Here is a 26,032-nt window from a genome sequence, read left to right on the forward strand (position 1 = left end):
GAGTATCTTGGATATGTATATTCATGTCTTCCATTAAGTTGGGGAAGTTTCAGTTATTATTTCTTTGAATGTTTGTGTTGGTTTGAATTTATTACATACCCCAGAAAAGCCATGTTTTAATCCTGAGCCAGTCTTATGGGAGCAACTGCTTCTTTTAATCCCTATTCAGTACTGTAGGTTGGGAACTTGATTAGATAATCTCCATGTCGATGTGACATGCCCAACTGTGGGTATTAACTTTTGATTAACTGGAGATGTAACTCCACCCATTCCAGGTGGTCTTGATTAGTGTGTACTGGAATACTTTAACAGAGGAAACATTTTGGAGTTAGCTTAGAAGTGATAGCACCTAGAGAAATGACAGAAGCCTCAGAGCTGACAGAAACTTCACAGTAGAGCTGACATAAGTGTGAACATGCGGAGAATAGAAACACATGTTTCAAGATACTTGGAACCCAGCAGATGTTGCCATGAGCTATTAAACATGTCAGAACCTGGAGAGAGCCAAGGGAAGCCAAGTGATGAAAGCCAACTGGTTAAAGTATACTGGCTTTCTACTTTTTATATCTCCTCTTTCAGAAAGAACCTTGTGGCTTCATGACTTCTCTGCTTCTTGCAGACTTTTACACAAAAGAAGACCTGCTTTTGAGGTCCTGTGACTATCTTGTCTTCTTCAAGTCTATAGGGAGCTGCTTTGTTATAGCCGTTTGTTCAAGAAAGATGCCCCTAGCTACAGTGACTTTCTGCTTGTTATGACAGCTAACTAACCCCATAAACTCTCCTGTCTTCTCTAATTAAGGTGCTAGTAAGGTTTCCCAGGCTCTTTTCTGGAAACTTCCAGATGCAGGAAAGAAGAGAAATTATAAACCAGATCTGTTGTAGGAGGGGAAATTGCAAACCAGATCTTTATAAACCCTGCAAAGTATTTAGTAGATATTACTTGAAATCTTTGTCATTTAATGGCATATTTCCTAGTATCCAGCATACAGCATTTTGTCCTTATTTTCATGTTTTTCTGATTTTTCTTATGCACTCTGGATGAAGGAAGTGAGAAGGCTGGGTCCATGTCACCATCTTACTCAGAAGTTCATATTTATTTTTAATAGATGATTAAAATTGACCTTTGAGGTCATTTTCATTCTTTAGTTTTTTATATAAGCAAATTTTTTCTCTAATACTATTTCCATAGGCAAGAAGTTTCTCAGGTCAAATAAAGGCTGTCAAAATAATGACTCCAGGAACTGTTAAATGTCATAAGGAACTAACATTTTGCCTCTAGTTAAACTAAGAGTCATTCAACTGTATCTAAGCTCTAAAGAAATATTAGCTTGCATGACCTAACCTTACTGATTGATGGCCTGATTACAGAGAAAACCTTGGCAAGTCACCACAGTTTTCAGAAAATTTTGTTGCTACACAAATATCCATGAAGTTAACAGTTCTCACCTTTAAAAAGGCATTATAATACAGCTGAAGGCGCTCTAACTGAAGGATGTGACACTTGAAAGGCAACATCAAAACCACAGGTCTAAAATTGCCACACTAGGTTATGTGTTTTGTTTTGTTTTTCCTGCATCAGGTTTATTTGTACAAACAACACAGGAGGACTCAGCCCCATATAGATGGCAGCCCAGGGATCACAGCAGTCCTTCCATCCTCGCATTGATAGATGGAAGGCTCTACTCAGGAGCCTTCAAAGGGGTCTGAGCACCCTTGGGAGCCTGCCCAGGAGCAGTAACCTGAGCCAGAGCTGGAGCCTGAGCCTTGGTTTAATCCTTGACCTTGGACTTTGGTCAGCAGAGTCTGAGACCCTTTGCGATGCAAGTATGAGCACACTTCCCAAGCTTGGGGTGAGCAATGTAGGCAAGCCGATTGAGCTTGCAGCTGCCACTCTTTGGGATATTGCGCTTGACCTCCTTGGGCTTTGCAAGGGCCTTGATGGCCTCAACGTGCACTCACAGCCTCGGCATTGTTGGCCTGCATCTTCTTCAGGCCCTTCTTGTTATGCTTCTTGGCAAAGCATGTGTTTCTCAAGGACTTGGGGTCCACCACCTTAAGAGATCTATATCTTTGTGACCAGGGCTTCTTGATGCCATTTCTGTGCCATTTCTGGGACTAGTTGTGCATCGTGTGGTTCTTGGACTTGGCCATGTCTGCACACTTGCCCGCAGCTCCAGGAGCACCTGGGACCAGAAAGGCTACAACGTGTTTTGATATAAATGTGCACTATGGTCATGTCCATATTTACAAACTGGCTTATGACATGTATGTTCCATTTATTTTCAACTCTCTTCAAAGTCTATACCAATTGTGCAACACAGTCGGTCATAGAGTGATCATTAGTCGTTATAATGACAGTGACAGCAGCAGTTTTTCTTACTTAGCCATTGTAGTGCTACATAGCCCAGGTAAACAACATAAATGGAATAGTAATATAATAAATATACTTTTAAAAATGTTATTATCTTGTAAGACGAGATAAAACTTTTTTTCATAGAGACAATTTACCCATAGTTGGAGGAAAAAAACTGACAAAGGCTATAAAGCAAATCACAGCAGATACTACTGCAATAGTTGAGGTAAAAAAAGGAGCAAGGCCTTCCAACCTTTTCCAATAAGGATTCTTCAAGATAATTCATCTAGAGGAAATTATTTGTATCACCTTCTCAATTCTCCAATTCTAGTTGTGTAGGAGATAGGTTAGTATATTATATTCGATGGGTGCTTTCGGGCATTGGGGCTTAATTTTCTTACCAGACCTTTTGAGTGAAAAGGTCCAGCTAAGGTACAGACAGTGGTGATAAAAGGAAACCATGACTTATAAAAATATATAAGATATAGACTCAATAAAGATTACTCTAAATGGTAAGGTTTTTAACTTGAGACACTGGACTTCTGAAATAAGGACTACAGGTAAATATTTAGATTTGTGAAAAATTGTCTAACCTTATTTTGGGCTTAGTGAGTTTGAAATGACTGTGGGGCATTCAGGTAAAGATATTTTAATGTAGGAATTTGAATCTCAGAAAAGAGATTTGAATTAATGTATGAGTTATATACTGCTGCAATAATGCTGCATAATGAGCCTCTAGAATATTTTTGGTTTAACACAATCATTATGCCGTGGTCAAGAGTACAGACTGGGCTCAACTGGGAAGATTTACTGGTCTCAGCTGGCCTTCTTCATATGTCTATGATCAGATCAACTCAGCTGGGTGGAATAGCTTCTAATGATAGTGGTGGATTGACTCTTCAATCCTCCAATGTCTCATTTCCTTCATGCGTCTCACATCCCACTTGCAACCTAGCTTGGATGTGTTCTTAGAGATGATAAGAGGCAAACACAATCAAGCCCAGCTGGGCAAAAGAACAGCATAAGTAGGTGCTTCTCCTGAGGCTTTCTTTTGGAACTGGCACAACATGATTTCCCCTTCATTCTATTGATGCCCAGAGACAAGGAGGATGGGAACACAAAGTTACAAACCCAAGAGCTTAGATTCAGAAAGAAATGGAAAATTGAAATCACTTTTGCATCCCATCATTTCATATAAATGAGGTAGCCGTACATCCAGTGGTATATCCAGAAAAATCTCAGTTTATTTATATTGCTCCCCTTGGATTCTCAAAAGTGCCCCAGTTTGAGTGACAAATTATATGGAAACTCAATATTTAGGGGGGATTTAAAGAGGAATAGATGTACTCATTGATGCTGAAGGTGCAAAATGAACAGAAGAGATTGGTTAAGATTAGAGTCCCTGAAGGAGGTGGTAGGGAACAGGAGCTGAGCCAGGAAAGAATGGTTCTGAGGCAACCAAGAGAGAAGAGCTGCATGAAAAAGGGCTAAATGAAAAGGGTTAGAAAGGCATGAAACAAGATACAGAATGGAATGTCTAGGGGAGCCATTTTCTTTCCTTTCACTGGCTCCCACCTGCTTTCTCATTTCGCTCTCCCACCTGCTCCTTTTCCCACCTACTTTCTCCTTGTTCTATCTCACCTTCAATAAACCTGTTAAGTTTTGAAAAAAAAAAAAAAAGGAATGTCTATTTCAGCGACAACTAGATATCTTTGGTTAACATAGTGAGAGCTTTCAGAAGACTGCTTGCAGTAGACCCCCTCACACCAGTTTTACATTGACTCTTTTTATTTGATTATTCTGGATCTTACATTTAAAACAAAAGGGATTGGACTGCTGGAAACTGAGTCCTTTGAATGCTAACATTCATGGCATCTGAATACTAAATACAGAATCCAGACTAAAAACCAAATATGTAAGAATTAACAGCTATAGCGTACATTTTTCCCTATCCATCATTTTGACACTAAATAAAAAATTGCCTGATGTGTATTCATTAGGAATTATTCTAATTTTATTTTATTTAGACTGTGAATTTTTTCACCATGTATTTGATATCTTTGATTGACACAAAATTCAATAAGACCTATTGTAGTTACATTAATTATTAACTGGAACATTATTTTGAAACATTTGAGAAGCTATGATATCTTAGCCTGATTTGATACCTTACTGAGCTTATCAAACTCGACAGCCTTAAGAATTGCCAAGCTATTTTTGACAGTTGTCCTAACTTTAATGAAGCAAACAAGAAAATACCAACCTCTTCAGGATAGAATTTGCTTTAAAAATCTTTCCAAACTCGACAGCCTTAAGAATTGCCAAGCTATTTTTGACAGTTGTCCTAACTTTAATGAAGCAAACAAGAAAATACCAACCTCTTCAGGATAGAATTTGCTTTAAAAATCTTTCCATATCTGATACTATATGAAGTTTCCAACTACAAGCAGGTGGGATCTTAATGGCAGTAAATGATATTAAATTTTCTGAATAACAAATTCTACATTTGAAATTAGGAACATAGCTTTCAGTAATTTGAAACTTCAAGGTTAACTAATTAGCTAGCACATTAAAAGGACAGAAAATCTAACTGGTATATACTTTGTGAGAAAAAGAAAAGGAAGACAAGTAGGGAGGAAGGGAGGTAGGAAGGAACACACAATGTTGCTGTAGTAGAATCCTTTTCTTGGCTGCTGCTTAAACTTTGCAAACCTATTTTGTGTTTGTGGACATCATAGTCCCTTTGGGATTCTCAATTTCATTTATTTTATCAATAAAAAGAGCCTCCTTGTGGAGAAAGGAATAAATCACATGCAAATGAATACAAGAGATTACACTAGTAGCTGAGATTTTACCTTGAATAATCCAATAGCTTTGACCAAATATTTCAATGTCAAATGCATAATAAGTATTCTACAAGGTAAGTCTGACAAAGGGAAATCAATAACAAAATATTGGATTTGATTAAAATGTTTGCTTTCCCCTTCCCCCATGTCCTCCCCCAATTAAATGGCCCTTTCCCATACTAATCTGATCCTTTTTATAATAATTGTCTGGCCTTGTTTTTTGTTGTAATGCCACATGTCTCAGAACTCATTTCTGAATTCTACACTTTTCTACTTCTCTATAACTTCAGTCCTGGGGTTCATGTTCTGGTGTCATAACATTTGTCACTGAACTTGTTAGACTTTGAAAATACTTTATTAAATTCCATTTACACACATTTTTTATTTGGTTTCCTACAACTCTAAAAGAAATTATATAATTTTTATATAAGGGAAAACACAACTAGCATCCTAATTCTGCCCAAACTGGCTGAGTCCATCCAGCTATAATTAAGTCTTTTTGATCATTTTGCTTATCAAACCTCTTATCATTATACAAAATTCCAGAAAACTTATAGTATTTGCCATTCATTTCAGGTCTTTACACATTCTATTCTTTCTCCTTGCATGCTCTCCAAATTCCCCCTCTCCTTCTTTACATAGTTAACTCCTAATTAGTCTTCAGGGCTTAGCTTGCAAAGTCACTTCTGAAAGGCACCTTTCCCTGATATTCCAAGCTTAGGATAATGCCCCAGATACTCTTTTCATCCTTACATTCATGACATGAATGATTTTTAATAATGCCTTTCTTCTTGCTGTATTGCAAACAGGAGGACAGGATCAAGAACCATAAGTATTTCCAACTGCTGTGACAATGAAACATATTTGTCATCTGAGTACTGCTCTAGCTGCTGTACTACAAATTTGTGACCTCATATATGGATCATAGCATGAACCACTTTATTTTTCTGCTTGCCTTTCTCCTGCCCATATTATCCAGCCCTGACGGTTTCATTATCCTAAAACACTGTTTTATCATGTCACATCCCAGTATAACTATCCTTTGTCAGCATCTGTTATTTATGGCCCCAAAAAAATGCTCCTTAGAGAAATAATCAGTGTCTTCCATAATTTAATCCAGATCAGCTTTCTGATCTTGCCATACTATCTTCTCTCTAATATAAGCCCTTAATCCTAGCTAAAGTAACCAATGAAATGGGTACAGAATACTTATTCTTGTGACTTAATTTTGACTTTTTACCCTGCTTCCTCACTCCCTTTGGTTGTTCTCCTACTTCTCATTTGTCCAGTCAGATCCTACTCCCAATAAGCTTTGTGTAATGGGCACAGTCTTCAGTGATTTCTCCTTTTTTTCAATTCCCATCAAATACCACTGTTTGTAGCTATGGTTCTATTAAGTTTTACCATGAAGGGGCATTTTACATTTGTCGTCTTCATATTTCAGAAGTTGGAAAAATCGAATGAGAACAAATGCACAAAATATATATATTAACAATGGATAATTTCCTTTATAAAGATCAATGGATATAAGCAGGATAAAATTGAAGAAAAACTTAAAAAAAATCAATGGACTAATTCATGCCTGAGAATGTACACTTTCCATCAATATGGTGTTTATGTGGTATCAATACAGTATAACAATTGATATAATTTAAGACAAAGAAGACATCAGAGAGCCATTCAGGAATATCATAGATGAAGATGGATTAAAAACATTTTGCCTCTTTTACTGGTCAAAAACAATAATACTTGACCAAAGAATTGAGTAGCAGCAATTGACAAATGAAATGCATATAACTTCCTGACATAAACATTAAAGAGGGATAGTTAAAGAAAAAAAAAAAGAGATTCTCCACCTGTGTCCAGTGCTTGCCTCAATCTTACCCACAATACTAGGAAAGGTGAGTTAGAAAGTATTGGCTCCTCAACAATAATCCACAATTTGGAAATATGTAAATTGAAGAGACTAAGCCTCCCAGGGGAAAGTCAAGGAAAAATCTTCAGAGCAGAAGTAACTTCCAACCAGTACAAGTTTTCTGTTAGCACAGAAGAATAAAGAGTGTTTCTCATCTTCCTGGGCCCCAGAATTAATTGGTTGAAGCCTTCATGGTACCTCTAGGGGTAAACAGTACTCTAAATTAGAAAGAATGAGCACTTATAAGGAAACCAGGAAAAGAGCAAAGCTCAGGATGTCTCACCTCTCTACTTCCTCAACTAAAACATTACATGATCCAGGTATGCTGCCCATCCCCCCCCATTACACACACAACTTTTCATAGAAAAGTGAAAAATAAAAAAAAAAAATCCTTCACTTCCAAACTCTAGATTACAGGGAAAGACAGATCCCTTGGAGTAAGGGAATTAAGGAGAAGTCACCCTGACCATATCAAAGCAGAATAATCTATAAGAAAAGAGAAATAAACAGTTAAAAATAAAGTTTAATTATGAAAAAAGGGAAGAAATAGTGTAAAAATGAATTACAGCATAAGAAAGCTTGCAATAAAACCTGTAACTGCAGAGAAAATAAGCAAATATTGTAAAACATTGGAAGATGAGAACAAATGTAAAGAATATGAACAAATGTTTCAATTTAAAGGTAAATGGTATCACTGACATTAAACAGAAAACATATTTAGGAATACAAAACTAGTTCCCTGAATTAAAGGAAATTCTAACTCTAGGAAGGAAAAAAAAGGAAAATTATTCTAGAATATACCAGTTACAATATATTTACTGGTTAATTGTTGAACTTCAAGGTTAAGAAAATAAGTCCTCAAACAAGCAGGCAGAAAGCGAAAGCACCTATCTGAAAAACAAAACAAACAGGTTGGATTCAGACTTTTCTACAGCAACATTAAATGCCAAAAGATAATGGGGCATCTAAAATAAGGGGAACAAAGGTTAAAAAAAAAAAAAGATAATAGGGGAAACTCTTCTAAGTTTTAAAGGGGGATTAAAATTCATATATATTATGCCTGCCTAAATATTGTAGATCATTCCCAAATATTACAGAACTCGGAAAATGCAGTATAAATGGACTTATAAAGTAAACAAGCAAATTATAACAGTGACAGTGAAAACATGAGAATAATAACCACCCAAACAAATGACAAATGTGATGCTGTGATAAAAGGACTAACTTAGCCAGGAATATTTGTGGACACTGTGAAAATATTTTCAATGCCAGAAAATATTTTCGCAGTGTCCACAAACTTCTGAGGAAAGCAAGAACGACTAGCACAGCAACAAAATAAGTATTAAACATAGCAGAACTTGAGGGCAAAAGATTCGTGAGCCCTTCTTTAAAAAATACTTGGCAATGAAATTCATCCAACCAAAAAATAGATCAAAATAATACAGGAAAAAGAAGGTGTGGGAAAGGCCAGGTGAAGATTATTGAATCCAGTTGACATTAGCATTGTGGGCAATATGTTAGTATCTTTTAAAACTTAGAAAAATTTTTTAAAATCCTTCAACTTACACAATCTGAGTAGGAGCAGAAGTTTAACCATTCTAGCTTCATTCTGCTTAGAGCTGGCCCTAGAAATGTTATAAGTGAAATGTGTAATTTTTATCTATTGTTAAACTTTTTTACTTTTAAACCTACGGAGGAGTTGCAAATATAGTACAGAATTTCCATGTAGTTTTTACCTGGTTTCCCTTAATGTTAAACTTTGCATGGCCATAGTTTAACACTAAAAGTAGGAAATTAATAGTCACACAATCCTTTTAACAAAACTATGGGCTTCAACAAGATTTAATCAGATATTCCATTTTTCTCACTGATGTCCTTTTTTTTTGGATCCAATTTAAGATCCACATTGCATTTAGTTGTCATGTCACTTTAGTGTTATCCAATCTGTGATAGTTCCTCTATCTTTCCATGATTGTTCTATGCACTTTCTGTTTTGTTTTTTATTTTTATGAAACTGTATCATTTTCATTAAAGAAGAGATTATTTTTAAGCATATACTTTTTTATTTTGAATTTTTAAATTAGTCTGTTTGTCTCTCAGAAAAACAATTCTGGAAAGACACAAGTACAAGCAGTGTTTATCTTGAGGGTACAGGATTATAGATGCTTTAGATAGACTTTTATTTTTTTATTTATGATTGTCATGGTCAGTTTCATGTGTCAACTTGGCCAGCTGGTCATCTGGTTGGGCAAGCACTGGCCTGTCTGTTGCTATGAGGACATTTCATGGACTTAAATCATGATTACATTTACTGCATCCACAACTGATTGCATTTATAATCAGCTAAGGGGAGTATCTTCTGCAATGTGTGATGTTTAGTCTAATCACCAGAAGGCTTTTAGGATGATTCTTTTTATTGTAAAAGTTGGCAAGTTGATTCTAAAACTTACACAGAAATTCGAAGGGCTAAAATTCAAAGGACCTACATAATTTTTAAAAGTAAGAGTAAATTAGAGAATCTATACTACTTGTTTCAATACTTAATATATAGATACAGTAATAAGGACACTGCAATTTTGGTATCAGGATAGCCATATAGAACAATGGAATAGAATTGAGAATCAAGAAATAGACTCCTGCATGTATATATATATATAGTTTTCTTTTGCTACTTGTGCTTTTGGCATGAAGTCTAAAAGTCTGTTGTCTAATACAAGTTATTGAAGATATTTGATATGTCTAATACAAATATATGAAGCTATTTACTTAAGTTTTCTTCTAAAGGTTTTAATATTTTTAGCTTTTTAAGTTGTTGATCCATTTTGAGTTAATTTTTATATAAATATAAGGTATTTTATTATTCTCAAGCATAGGTATTACTGTGCTAAGGATTTTTAGGGCTGCAATAATATATTTAAATATTAAAATTTACTATAAAAGCATTATTTGTTTATATGTGTCTTTTAATGAAGAGTGCTACATCATGGTGGGTCCTACAAAGTATAGTGTTTCCCAGAGGCTGTGAATTCATTAAACATTAAAGAACTTTACTGTGTTAGTAGCTTGGTGACCAGCAAGCATACAAATATAAGTAAGACACCATTTGCCCTTTTTCACAAGAAAGTCACAGTATAAAGAAGGAACTTAGAATATACTAAATAACAGTAAGTCCCTGAAGCCTATAGTTTTAAATTATTGAGCTTCCATTCAGGTATTTCCAGGTTCTTTGAACACCATGAGAACTATAATATATATATATGTAACTTATTTGCAAACAATATAAGTTCCCTGTAGAAAATTTAGCACTGCTGCATTAGCTACAGTTCTCTAGAGAAACAGAATCAGCAGGAGATACCTGTAGATACAAAATTTATAAAAGTGTCTCACATGACCATGGGAATGTAGAGTCCAGGGTCTGTAGAGCAGGCTGCAAGCTGGCAACCAATGAAGGTCCTCAAGGAACACTGAGGAGAGGCTGGCTGGGCAACCATGGGGATGAGAGAACCCAATGTCTGTAGGGCAGGCTGGGAAGCTGACAACTCCAATGAAGGGTCTGGATGAACTTCATAGGAAAGGCTCACCAGCTGAAGCTGAAGAGTGTCTGTCTCTTCTGAATCCTCCTTAGAAGCCTTCTGGTGATTAGATTAAACATCACTCATTGCAGAAGAAACTCCTCATAGCTGATTACAAATGCAATCAGCTGTGGATGCAGTCAATGTAATCATGATTTAAGTCCATGAAATGTCCTCACAGCAACAGAGAGGCCAGCGCTTGCCTGACCAGACAACCAGACACCTCCACCTGGCCAAGTTGACACATGAAACTGACCATGACACACTTTATAATAAAAAAATAAAAGTCTGTCTTAAGCATCTATAATCCTGTACCCTCAAGATAAATACTGCTTGTAGTTGTGTCTTTCCAGAATTGTTTTTCTGAGAGATAAACAGACTAAATTAAAAACTCAAAATAAAAAAGTATATTTTAACAATAATCTCTTCTTTAATGAAAATGATATAGTTTCATAAAAATAAAAAAACAATACAAAAGTGCATAGAACAATCATGGAAAGATTGTTTGTGGGTATGTTTTTAATTAAAAATTCACTTTCTTTAAATGATCTCAGACTATAAACTTGGTCTTTTTATCTATAACTTAAAAGAATATGTATTTGAAAAAAAAAAAGAAAGAATATGCATTTGGCATTTGCATGGCATGTCCCCTAAATGTCAAATAAGTCAAGCCAGTTCATAGTATTATTTTTTCTATATATTTCTATTGCTTTCAAATGTTACTTAGAAAGGAAAATTGAGCCCTACAAATGTAACTGGGTTTTTGTCTAGTTTTCTTTTCATTCTGTCACTTTTTGATTTGTGTATTTTACAGCTTACTAACCACACACAATTGTCATTTTGATAGTATCTTCTTAATATTACCTTCCAGGTAATTTCACCCTTTATTCGCTTGAAATGCTTCTTTTTACCTGTGGTATTATCTCTTGTTTTGAAATCTAATTTGTATAATATTAATATAGTCATTGCATTGTTCTCATAATTATTATGTCCACATTTGTGTGAAGATATGTAGAATATATGAAAACTTACATGACATACATTTTATTGTCCTTTTACTCAAACTGATATGTGACACTAATAGGTCACCATTAGGAGTCTTGAATAGTGCCTATATAAAAAAAATTAAATATTTATGAAAACTCTGAATAGGGACTGAAATGATGCTAATCTTTTGCAAGCATACTGTGTGTCGCCAAATGTGTCAATCTTCTTATAAGCTGGAAATCAGCTTTCACTACGTTCACTGTAATATTTAAGTAATATTTTGCAGTTTTCAGAGTTCTTTTGTAATTTTTATTTTAGGGGATACTAACCATGTCATCCAGGTAGACAGAGCTATAACAAGTAGAGCCATTCTAGAATGATCTGAGCCTAGGCTAGCACTAACCAAGTTGACAGCTATTCAGTAGAAGTCAATCAGAATTTAATTATTCTACCTTAGATGAAGCATATTTAAAATTTCTTAGTTGATCTTTAAAGAAGAAAAGATGATTAACAGTAATGCAATCGTGAATTTGTATATAATGAACAGAAAATTAACATTAATGTTTTGGGGGCTATGTTCTACAGCTATAAGTTCATTTTTGAACACCAATATTCGTCAATAAACATATGATAATTCTGTATTAGGCACTTTTCTGTCCTTGAGTTTTTTCTAGTACCCATCATTTCTGCAATCTTTTCTTTGAATGTTGCAATAGTATTTCAAACTTCCTTATCACTTTCTCCATACTCAGTTGTTTTATATCTGTGACTTTGCTGATTGTTTGAATATCTTTCAAAACGCAATTTCTCTTTCTTTCTGTTTTTATGCTCATGTGCATTTCTTTATGCTTTCTCCTTTATATTATTTTATTTTCTAGAGATTGCCACCCATTAGATATCATGCTGTCTGTTGCTAGTATCAGGCCAAACCTTGTGCATAGCTCTAGTGAATCAGTCCCAGTTACTTACCTTATCAGACAATGTGCTAACCCATACATCCACCAAATGTACACCCAGATTCTAATTCCAGCTTCACTGTAGCTAACTGTTCCATAGCCTATAATTTAGCCCTTACCTGGAGTGATTATTCAGTGGGGTTTCACGTCTGTTCTCCCAAAACCCCATCATTTCTGTATGAAGAGACTGGCCTCCTGGAAGATAGCAGCAAGAGCAATCATCTTCCTAAAAAACAAAGAATTTCCTGCCCTGGATTTGTTTCTTTTTTGTTTCTTTAAAGAAATGCCACCATGCAAGTGACAGTGCTTCCAAGACTATTATATGGAGAACCACGAATTTCCTTTTTAATACCCACAACTGCTTTGTGGGTTTACATTTTTTGCCTACTTTCTTAATTTGATTCTTACCCTCCCTTTTACCGATAAGAATATTAAGGTCCAGGAAGACTTTTTACAAGGCTTTTAAGTGGGAAAGATGTGATTAGAACATAAGAGTTCTGACTTCTGCTAATGCTTTAGTTTACCTTATTTCCAGAACAATTAATTGCTATTGATTGCTAAATTTATTATACCTAAAGACTCTAATTTCCTTATATGTATAAGTCTTGAGGTGAAGAATTTATGCTTAGAAAATCAACTAAACAATTGCCCTGATGATAATAATGGCTTGGTGAATGGTACAGCCCTAGTGAAGGATATCTGACCCATGAAGAGCTGGCCAATTCATATGAAATTTGTGATTTTTTTTTGTGGAATTTATTAGAAATGTGATGGAGAACTAGTGGGATTGTCACTATTGCTCCCCTGCACTGATTTTATGATGGAAGAGATGATACTCTCAGAAAGAGCAAGGAAGCATTTATCATGATTGTGAAATTTTTAACAGAAAGTCAGAGGATTTAAGGATATGTATTGTGCCAGTCTGAAGCTGTTATGTACCCCAGAAAAGCTGGGTTTTAATCCTGATCCTATCTTGTGAGGGCAACCATTTCTTTTAATCTGGATTCAATATTGTAGGTGAAAACTTTTGATTAGATTGTCTCCACAAGATGTGGCATACCCAATTATGAATATGGCCCTTTGGTTAGATGGAAACATGACTCCATCCATTCAAGGTGGTCTTTCTTAGTTTGCTGGAGTCTTTTTTTGTTTTGTTTTGTTTTTTTGCATGGGCAGGCACCGGGAATCAAACCCAGGTGTCCAGCATGGCAAGCAAGAACTCTGCCTGCTGAGCCACTATGGCCCACTCAATTTACTGGAATCTTTAAAAGGGGAAACATTTTGAAGAAACCTGAGTCAACACAGATACGTGGAGAACAGTTGCTTAAGAGCCAACACAAGACCCAGGGCCCAGCAGACATTGCCTTGAGCCTTCCCATGAGATACTAAGCAGGCTAGAACCCAGAGTTGTGTCCCAGAGGAGGTAAGTGAAAGGCCACAGATGACAAGTGAGGAACCCCCACAGGGAACAGAAGTGGAAAGCAACATTGCCCAGGAACAAGGGACCAGCAGATACCAGAAATATGCCTTCCCAGATGACAGAAGTGTTCCAGATGGTGTCACCCTCTCTTGAGTGAAAGTAACGTTTTGTTGGCACCTTAGTTTCAGCATTTTTCAGCCTGAGAGCTGTAGACTTGTAACTTATTAAATTCCCTTTTTCAAAGCTGTTACATTTCTGGAATTGCATCCTAGCAGCTAATACACATGTGTTGTTACTATTACTTCTTTGCCTTATCAATGGTTGTAGTGATTAAGGAACAGGAGAGATAAACAGCTGCCTCTAAACATGGTTTAAATGAATGGAGTTTGGATTTTCGAAGAAATGGCTTAATAAACTGGAATACTTACTTGAGATTCTGAGTAGAAATATAACATCTCTAAGAAAATCAGGGCAATCTCGTTTGTCCTCAAACAAAATGCTCCTATCAAGAGAACTTCAGCATGAATGTGAAACTGGTTATTCATTAGAAAAATATTCCTGTCATGGGACAGAAAATAACAATTCAAAATTAAAACATGAGTAGTAATTAGTTAAGGGATAAAGAGTATCTTCTAATGTCTCAGAGAATGTAAATTTTTAAAAAATTAATCTCAGATATTAACATGTGGAAGTACATATAATATAGTTATGATGAAGATTTGAAAAAGGAGTCAAGGTTGGAATTGAATAATGGAAATATATACTTCTATGCAATATAAATAGATCAATTATGAGTCAATGTAGAGTAAATGTTCAGCTTCTTAGCACTCCAAGGTCCTATAAAGTGGAAGTAGATGGAAATGAATATTTGGATGAGGAAAAAAGGTGAATAAAGTGTAATTTCTACATGTGATAGCTTTTCTACTCTACTGTAAAGGCTATTCTGTGAAAGAGAGATTATTTGAGTTCTGAATGGTGCCAGGGATTCCAACTAACTTTAACAAAAGGAAGTTTTATATAGAAGCAAGTCAGCTTAATTAAAGGAAGACTTTCTTACAGAAATACTCAAAGCTGAATGATTCTATTACTAGAAGGTTCAAATAGAGATTGGACCATGAAATGATAGATTATTAGTAAAAATAATTAAATTGAGGGACGAGTGATTGTACTAGATGTACATAAGGACTTTTCCAGGTTTGAGATTCTAAAATTCTGTAATACATAAGAACAATTCACTTTCACTGAATTGGTTTTGAATGTATCCAAACTATCTTACAGTCCTCTTAGTTATGGAAAGTGTGATGGTTTGAAGCTGAAAAATAGTTTTTTGAACCAGAAAAGATCATGTTCTTAAAGTTAATCCATTCCTATAGGTGTGGACCCATTGCTAAGTAGGAACTTTTGGTAAATAAGGATCTTACGTTACGATGAGACCTTAGTGAGGGTGGGTCTTAATCCTCTTACTGGAGTCCTTTATAAGAAAATGAAAGAGAGAAAACCAGTGGAGCTGAGAGAGAAGTACACACAGAAAAGAGAGAGAGAGAAACTAGAGCAACAGAGAGGAAGCCACTGAAGCCAGAAGCTGAAATCAACAAAACCCAGGAGAGAGGGGAGAAACCAGCAGATATCATCATGTGCCTTGCCATGTGACAGAGAAGTCCCAGATCTCTGGTAGCCAGTCTTCAGGGAGAAAGCATCACCTGTGATACCTTAATTTGGATATTTTCATTGCCTCATAACTGTATACTTGTAAGTTAATAAATTCCCATTATAAAAGCCAACCCATTTCTTGCACATTGCATTTTGATAACATCAGCAAACTAAAACAGAAAGCATTTTATTTTAAACCAGAAACAGAGGCACTGCTGCTTCCAGAACTATGGCGATATCCTACCTTTATCCATCATGCTGGACTTCAGATAGCTTGGCTTTGGGAGATGCAGATCATGAATACATCTGAGTCCAAGATTGATGTTCCTCTCCAAACATTTAAAAAAATGCTTTTTCTATTTCTATTTTTCTTCAAGCTAGGAATTGATGATAATAATTTAGAAAGCATTGTTCCAATTTTCACTTAGAACTTTCACAAATTTGTAATATGAAATGCTGTCAACTCTACTTCTTATCTTGATGTGGCTTTGTATTAAACCTCTTGGTGCCAAATCAGAGGCTGCTCAGAAAGTACTCCATATTTATTCAACAGATCCAAGTGAAGAAAAACATATCCTGCCTCTACTTTGGGTATATTGTAAAATCAGTCAACTAAGACTTGAACTCAGCATTTCATCTACATGGTTTTGATAATCCTGTACTCTTGAAAGTCAGAAAATGGTACATTGAAAGATCCTGTAGTTCAGGATTTTCACTAACTCAGCTCTGAAATCAACAAGAGAGTAGAGAAGCCTGTATCAAAGGAGGCTTTTTGCTGGAAAAATAGCATATACTTAATCATTAAAATTTTAAACTTGGACACAAACTTTGGCTATGTGGAAAAAACAAGTGTTAGCCCAAGAACTTGACTTGAGAATCACCAAAATATAGAAACAACAATGATTATACAATGCACAGACATTAAAATAATTATGTTAAATAATTATGTGCACCCTACAATGGAAAGCATTATCAACTCTAGTGTATTTCTGCCCTACCACATCAAAACTATCTTCCTCCTGTCCCCAGAGTTATTGTTTTGAAATTAATAACTGACCACCTCACCACTTCCACCTAAAACACTTTCATCTCTCCTCATAGCCTACAGATTAAATGCTTTATGACTGCAGGCAAGCACTTTTAGTGCTTGACTGCTTCTTATCTTTTTAGGCTCATTTTCTATCATTCCTTGCCTCTTGAATGTCAAAATACTTAAACATCTCTGAATATGCCACAATTTGCACATGCTTTTTTCTATCCTATCTTCACTTGTAAACACTTTCTCTACTTACAGATTTTGTTCAGATATGTTCACTTTTCCAAACCCTTCACAAACACCTTCCTAAGCCTAGAAAATTGATCAACTCTTTTTGTTCTTTTACTGCATCTTATATGTACATCTATTAAAACATTTATGAAAATATTGTAATTGATTATATATCAATGTAACTTAATCATATATTCCTTGAGGGCAACATTTATTTCATTCAGTTTTATATGCCCAGAATATATACCCTTTTGTGAATTTCAAATCATATTTATATCATTTATTTTCCAAAGTAATGTAGAGGCCTTGAAAAACATTAGAAAATAGCTTTTTCAAAAGATATTTGAGAGGAAAGGAAACTTAGGGTAGGTGAAATAAGATGAAGCCAGGAATAAAATTAATACATAAAATGCATGTAATATCCCTTAAAACCTTTTTATTAAGGTAGTCTATATGGAAATTCATCAATTAATAAAAATTATGAATAATTTTAATTGCTAAAGTAGGGCTTTAACTTTGGACCTACATATTTCATCAAGAAACAAAAATAAGTAGATTTTTTTTTGTCAGTAAAATTCCTACTGTCAGTAAGAGAAATCACCCTAGCTGTTCAGCAGCTGATCAATGATTTCTGCTAGTAAGGCCTGAATGATACTTCCCCACTGTCATGTTAAGTCTATATGGTACTCTTATGGAATGGTGATGGGTAGGTGATAGATAGATTGTGTAGAGCCACACTGATATAGTGAAGATTTCATTTCTTACTCTGGGAAGTTGAGGAACCATGGGAGAGCTTTGAGCAGAAGAGTGACGTGAACTGATTTAACAGGTAAGCTATTGTAGTGAAGAGTCAAAAGGACAGTTAGGAGGTGATATGATGCTTGGAATTTAGGACGCTAATGGAACTCTTTATAAAATGCCCTATTATGATGATCCACAAATTTAATTAATTTGACTGTTTACTAGGAATAAAAGATATATTCTTTTTGCAACTTACTTTATGGGAGATAATTGTTTATTCAATCACTGAATTTTTTGTCATGCTACTTTCCAAAAAAAGATATGCTGTAGTTGGAGGGTATGTTATTTTCTGAGGTGGTTGGATAATATCCTCAAGCATGATGTGGAATTGTATGTGTTCAACAACTTAGGTAGAATTCAGAAGGAAGTAATTTTCCATGTCATAAACTGAAACTTCAAGAAAATAATCAAATTAAGACAGTGGCAAAAATGGGGCATATCATCCCACTTTTCATTATATCGCTTAACGCTGAAAAGAAGTTGAATTATCCATTAAAGGTAGAGATCATTGAGACTAGGGACTGTATCATATTCATTGTGTTTCATTCATTGATCCATTGATTCAAATGCTATTTATTGAGAGCCCTATTCTAGACATTAAGACATAGTAGTGACTTTTTTAAAAAATTGCTGCCTTCATATATGTTACGTTCTATTAACATAGAAAGAGACAAATATTTAAAGAAAGTGATAATATAGTTTCTTAGATGGTAGGAGAGAAAGTTAAATAGTGAAGAAAAACAGATGGAGAAGCAGAAAGTTGGGGAGATGCAATTTTAAGTAGGGTGGTAAAGGTTGGCACCTCTGATAAGGTGAAGTTTGAGAAAAAGTTTTAATTGAAGAATTGGAGCAAATCATGGGGTATCTGAGAAGAACCACATCCTAATGCCAGGAGAAGAGTACATGCAGATGTGCTGAGGGGGGCATGTGTGGTGTGTTTGAAATGCCCAGGATAGAAGCTGAGTTGAGTACTCTAGCACAGTGTCAGCAGCACAGTAACCAGTGGTATCCAAAATGCAGGAATGAATCTCCTGCTTCTTGAAATCCTTTTACATTTAAGCTAAGTTCCAAATACCTTCCCTTGGCCACAGGGCCCTGCATATTCTGTCTCTTCGTACTTATCAGGGCTCCCCTTCCACATCCTCCTTTGTTTTCTACATGCCACACTGATCTTTCAGCTTCTTGAGCAAGTCATTCTCATATCAGGGCCTGTGCACTCATTTTGTGCTCTGTCTAGAACTGTGCTCCAGGCTCTTGATGTAGTGGCCTCATTCTCGTCCTTTTGGTAGCACCTCTTAGAAGTGACTTCCCCGAACTCTCAATCTAAAGTTCATGCTTATTTTATTCTGCTTCATTTTATTCATAGGGTTTATAATTATCTGAAATTATCTTGCTGATTCATTTGCTTGATTGTTTCGTTTCTCCCTTCAGTAGAATATAAGCTTCATGAGAGCAGAGACCTTATATCTCTGATTTAATTCTCCTTTGCCAGCACTATGGTTTTCAATACTGTGGAGCACAGTAAATATTCATTGAGTTTTCTTGAATGTAATCATAGTATATTATTTTGAAATAAGGTTTAATAAAGTAAAGGAGGCTGGTCGCATTAAATGTGTTCTATGTTTCTATGCCTACACAAGTTGATGGTAGATCAGTGGTTGAAAACTGTGTGTCTAGATGGGCTAAGCATATATGAATGAGAGGCAGGTAAGGTGTATAATAATGTGGATGGGATGGTGGGAATGGTGTTGAAGTGGAAAGTACATGTCCTGTGAAAGAGGATGCTGCTAATCAGCTCCAGATGATGTTACAGATGTTACATATTTGTGAAATCCTCCAATTAAAAAACAATACAATACAAAAAAAGAAACCAAATTTCTAAAATACTATGTGAGCCCAAATAAAATACATCTGAAAACTGAATCTGGGCCACTTGCCAGTATCTTGCCATTCACATGTGAAAGATGAAATGGTGAGCTGAAAATATAATCGAATGAGCTCAAGCAACTGGTAGAGGTGAACCTGGAGCTCCCAGCAATGCATCTGGGAGTTACCCTCTTTCTGTGCTGTGCTACACATCATTCTCCTTTTGAATGCTCCCTGACTTGTTTTCGAAGTCATTTACTTCTAGAGTTCCTTTGCAAGAAAGTCAATGCTAAGTTATTACCAATGTACCTAGAGCTTTGATGGCTATCATGAATATCTTTTTCAGTTGTGTTCCTGTACTTTGTTGTTGTTTTTTTAATTCAGCCCCCTCTGGGCTCACATACTCCCTGCACTTCTCTGAGCTACTAAGACAGATGTTCTTTCTTGGACTCTCAATGCCCATTTCTCCATTTTCACTGAAATCTGTAATATCTGCATTCAGTGCTATCTTTTCAGTTCACTTCATTTGTGATTCTTGGTTCATTCTAGATTTCTACACAACAGGAGGGCATATCACTTGGGATTGAAGACAAGAGCATTTAAACGTGAACATTGCTTATACCAAAAACCAAACAAGACCATTCTCTGTGTGAATTTATTGTTATCTTGTTTTATTTTGTCACAATGCCTTCATCTTCACCCAACCCTCCTGACACCCAGCACTGAAGCAGCCTGCAGGTTTGTGTCAAAGGACTTAGATAAATTTGTATGAAGGCATTCTCAGCCCTTTTGTTTCTGCTTTCCACTTACTGTTAAATTTTGGGAACTTTCAAGAACTGCTCTGTAAATATATCTCAAATGTGCCAATGTTTTTCAAATAATCTAATTTCTAAATGTGAGTTTTTCTAATATGATCATATTTTGAACTCAGTGAAACAAAAAATACCTCTTTTACCTATACAAAAACAATGCAAGAAAATATTTTAGTTCAATTTAGTTTAATTAGGTTTTGGATATTGATATTCTTCTCCCTAAGGTAATATACACATGTTCTTTGGTAACTGAGACAGCTGTGACTGATAGTCTTGACAAATTCAAAAAATCTTATTGAGGAGACAGACATAGGTAAATGGGAATAAAATATAAAAGTAGTAATTGGATTTCATTCCATTATTTATGAAAGTATGGAAAAGCAATTCCATATCAGAACTGAACTAGATATCACAAGAGAATCTTTCATTAAAATGTCAACTTTGAGTAGTACCAAAAATTAAAAATATGCTTTTGTAATCATGCTCTTATTAGATTTTTCAGAACAACACTTTGAAATGTATTAAGCAGTACTTGTCAACTATATTTCCAAACAAAGACAATGGGATTCAGAGATGTTAAATGTAATTGTTAAACTCCCTGACCAAGATCATGTGGGTTGTCTGCTGGAGTCAGAACGAGAAGCCGACTGCATCTTCTTGCTTCTGCCCATTACACTTCTTACTTTGTGACAGTAGGGTTTTGAGGCCTTCTGCCACACCCCTCTGTCATGAATCACTTCAGCACATTTCTAAAAAAAGCAATTAGTGTCAATACAGAAACTGGAATACATTTAGTTCTCAAGACTAATGTCATTTTCCACAATAACATATTAATATTTCTACAGTTATGTGCTAAAGTCTGAAAAATGTCAGGAGTTTGCATAAAGAAGATGCAAAGTGTGGAATAAAGCAATTACAGGAAATATAACATCTGTCTAAAAATAAATGATAGTTAATGCTTATTGTTTGTGAAGTATAAAGTGGCTTGACCCAAACTTGATATAATTTATTTGGGACTGTACTTCAACTGAAAAAAAAAAATGTCAGAGCACTATGTGTCAAATGAAAGTAATTGCATAAAGCATTATTGGATAGGATTGGGAGACATAGGAAAGTTAAGCGTCTAATAAAAGTTATTGCATAAAGCATTATTGGACTAGAAATATACTCCATAGGAAAGGGGGATGGGATTGGGAGACATAGGAAAGTTGCTGTGTGTTCAGACTTGGATCCAAACTGCACCTACTTAGAGTTGCTGACTGGCAATGAATAGTTGCAGCTACTCATTATGAATGTTATTACCTTGCTTGTCTAAAAATTTATTCCATATACATGTATTTACATATATAAGGAGACATATATATTTCGGCATTTATATTGTTTTTGCTTAGTGACCAATAATACTTATTTTGTGATTTTCCATATTTTATTTACCAATGCTATTGTTGATGTCATTGGCATGAATTCCAGTTTCTGCTATTACAAGCAATGCTGCAGTGAACATTATAGATAGATCTCTTGGTGCACATGTGCAACAATTTAGGGCACCAGCCCTCAAAATTTTAGCCTCAGGACCCCTTTAGGATTTTAAAATATTAACTACCCAAAATGGATTTTGTTTATGATTATAGCTAATGATATTAACTGTATTATAAGTTAAATGTAGAAATTTTCAGTGTATATTTACTATTACATTTAAAATAACTAAAATCACTTGTATGTTAACATAACATTTTTTTCAAAAGAACATAATTTTTCAAAAAATATAATGAAAAGAATGACTTTATTTGACACTTTTGAAATCTCTTTAATGTAGGGCCTAATAGATGTCAACTATGGGGAAGATTGTCTCTTTTCTGTTTTCCTTTTTTCTTTTTTTTTTTAGTCTCAGCAGACATTTATATATTTTATGAGTCTTTTCAAAGACTAGTTTTAGTCCTTGAAAATTTTTCATTGTAGTATTCTATAGGTTATAGAAAAATTCCAAATTTAAGGTTGCATGCTTAAACCAGTAATTTTTTTTTTTTTTTTTCATGGGCAGACACCGGGAAATGAACCTGGGTCTCCGGCATCACAGGCGAGCACTCTTCCACTGAGCCACTGTTGCCCATCCTTAACCCAATAATTTTAAGTTCTTTTTTTCTTTATAAGCAGATAAAAAATTAAATTCTTTTCAAAATACTGTTTCCATTTCACCCTGTAGTTTTGATATTTTATATTTTCATTGAGTTCTAATTATTTTTCAAATTTACAAGTATACAAATTTTAACGAGGATATATTATTGTTACTCATTTCTAATAATTGAATTTTGTTCAAATAATATAGTCTATATGATAACAATCCTGTTAAATTTAAGACTTATTTTATGGCATACTATTTGTCTATTCTTAGGAATTTTACATATGTACTTAATAATTTTTAGTCTATATTTGGTGCAATATTATATATAAATTTATGTGTTCATGTATGTGCATGAGTATGAATATATGTATATGTACCTGTTCACAGATAGCCATTAAAGATTATATTGGCTCTTCACATTGTTCATCTCTTCATTTGCATTTTGAATTTTGAATTAGAAGAATAAATAGAGAAAGATATATAAATCTTTCACTTTTGTAATAGATTTGTCATTTTTGTTTCTAGGTCCCTCATTATTACTTTATTTCAATTAAAGTGTTTTGATATAATTTACGTTTTTAGACCTTTCTATGAATTAAACTTTATATCACTATATTGGGTCATCCTTTATCCCTAATAATAAAAAGACCTTTTTTGCCTAAAGGTCTTTTTTGTCAAATATCAATATACTTAACTTTATCTTTATTTTCATTCCTTTTGCATATGTATCTTTTTCCATCCTTTTTACTTTCAGTATTTGTATGCTCTTTATGAGTTAAGCCTGCCTCCTGTAAACAACCTATAACTGAATTTATAGGTTCAAACTGAAAAATCATTGTCTTATAATTTCCCACTTTAGTTCACTTATATTTATTCGGAATAGATATATTTGGATTTATTTCTATTATATTATATGTTTGTTTTCTATTTGTACCTCTTTTGTTACTTGTTTGTTCTTCATGTCTTGCTTCTACTGGATAGATTAAATTTTTATATTTGCTAGTTTCTTACCCATTTTTTTCTCCTATGTTAGTGTAGAAATTATACACTCTAATCTTGTTCTTACAGTGGTCTAAAACATTTATACTAGTCTAAAATTAATCAGTGCCTTCCTCTCCCTGCAGAAGGACGTAAGAACCTTATTCTTGACATTTTTATTATTGCTGCTCTTTTATTTTATTCCAAACAATATTTTTGTATGCAAATACTTGAATACACTTATATGTTTGTTAAATTCTTTGCCCACCATTCTTTCATTTCAGAACTTCCTTCTGGGAACTTCCCCCCCCAAAATATGTACTAAGTAATTTCTTTAAGGAGGACTTCTTGCTTCGTTAAAGATATCTTTATTTGCCCTTGAACTCTTTGAAAACATTTCAGCTCTGTCACACACCATTTCTGTGATGTTGTTCAGTTGACTTGGAGATAATAATAGCACCCGTCTTGTAAGATGGTTGTGAGGATTAAATGTATATCTAGTGTTTAGTGGCACATATTTTTTTTCTTCTTTCTCTTCCTCTTTTCTAATTATTATTATTGTTTCTTATGGTACTTTATAGTTTCATTAAAATGTGTTATGATGTAGATTTATTTTTGTTTATCCTATTTATCTTGTTTGGTATATATTTTCCTGCCTGAATCTGTCTTTTAGGTTTTAAACTTTTCAGTTTCTGTAAATTCTCAATCTTGAATTCTTTGAGTGTTTCATCCATACCTTTTTTTCCCACTCTCATCCAAAATTTTGCTTAGGTAAATATTAGATTTTTTTTCATTCCCTCCTCCCTATTTCTTAACTTCTAAACTTGGTTTCAATTTCCTAGCCCATCTATCTGTAGTATTGTTATTATTTTTTAAAAATATTTATCTTCCAATTAATTTACTTTCTCTTTTGCAGTGTCCAATCAGATATTTAACCCTTCCAGTTCTATATTTCAATCGTTAGATTTTTGTTGTTTATTTCTAAACTCTATTTTATTTAAGATCTGATTTATCTTTATAGCTCTTTGTCACTTAATCATTTTTATTTCACCTATCATTTCTTTATGCATTTCATTCATTGGCCATTTTTGGCCAATTTCTAGTTTCTGGTGAGTTTCCAGCAATCACTGGGCTTCCTTCCAGTCTCTGTTTAATTCCTCTGATGGTGTGCTCCCCCTATGTTCTGTCTGGGTCTAATTCTCTTCATATAAGAACACCAGTCATATTGGATTAAGTCCACCCAAATACAGTGTGTCTTCATTGTAACTAACAATATCTACAAAGAACTGATTTTCAAATAAAGTTACATTCAGAAGACTCAGGGTTAGAACTAAAACATGTATGTTTAAGGGAAGCAGTTCAACCTAAAATGGGATATTTGGTAACTGTATACTTCCTGGCCAATTTTATGTGAACCTAAAACTTCTCTAAAAATAAAGGGTGTTAATATATATACATGTATATAAACACAAACATATATATATATATATATGTATATAAATCATTCAATAATAGTATGGCTATATGTAGCAGAAACTTCAATGAACAAAAAGTCTAGAAATAGATACAAATACCAACAGATATTTATTGTATGATAAAGGTGACATTTCAAATTATTAATGAAGATTGTTCCTTAATAAATAGGATTAGAACACCTCATAGAGTACAATAAAATTGGAGCCACATCTCATATTATTTGGTTGAATTTTATCTGCGGAATTCTGAGTGCCTAATTATACTGATTTATTCTTCAAGCTAACATCTTAGATCCACTTTTGCTCTTTTCAAAGGTTCTGGCTTAATTAGGTGTTTCATGTTTTGCTCCTCCTACTGTCATTGGGCCCTGAGAAACCTTTTTGGATTTTAGCTCACCATTCTCTCTCTCTTGTTCTCTATCTCCCTCAGCCTTAGAAGAGGTCCTTTATTTTCTTATGAACCAGAAGTATGACTTTCAGATTTCAAGCTGTATTTTTGGAAAAGGCAAAATATTTCAAAAGAATATTCAGAAATTCATGTTCATAGTTTGGTATCTGGTTGTGTTCAGACTCAAGGACAACAATCTCAATTTTTACAAATTTATATAATATAATTTTGTATATGTTTATAATTTTGAACTATTTCTACAATATAGTTATAATCTCTTTACAGTATACTTACAATATACTAGAATGAGATAGTGAAAGATTTAAACCTTTTCTCCTAAGATTAGGAGCAAGAGTTGAATGTTTGCTTTCATGCTGTGGTTCAACATTGTACTAAAAATTCTGGACAGAGCAATTAGGAAAGAAAAATAAATAAAAAGCATAGCTTGGAAAGAAAGAAGTAGAACTGTCTCTATTTGCAGATGGCATGGATCGTATAAAGAAATTCTAAAAAAATCCACAAGAAATCCAGTTCTGCAAAGAATTAATCAACATACAATAATGACAGCTGCAATTGGCAATCCAAGAAAAAAAAAGAAATTAAGAAAACAATTCCATTTATAAT

The 26,032-nt window shown here is 34.4% G+C and overlaps 1 protein-coding gene and 1 pseudogene across 7 annotated transcripts in view; one reads left to right on the forward strand and one right to left on the reverse strand.

Annotated features, from left to right (window-relative positions):
• The window catches only part of SPAG16 (sperm associated antigen 16), a 1,149,776-nt gene that overhangs the window by 582,030 nt on the left and 541,714 nt on the right, over nt 1-26,032 (forward strand). The gene's annotated exons all lie outside the window — the stretch shown is intronic.
• Nucleotides 1,680-2,151, reverse strand: LOC143676528 (large ribosomal subunit protein eL29-like; annotated as a pseudogene).

This window comes from Tamandua tetradactyla, chromosome 3 (genome assembly GCF_023851605.1).
Source record: "Tamandua tetradactyla isolate mTamTet1 chromosome 3, mTamTet1.pri, whole genome shotgun sequence".
Classification (NCBI taxonomy): Eukaryota; Metazoa; Chordata; class Mammalia; order Pilosa; family Myrmecophagidae; genus Tamandua; species Tamandua tetradactyla.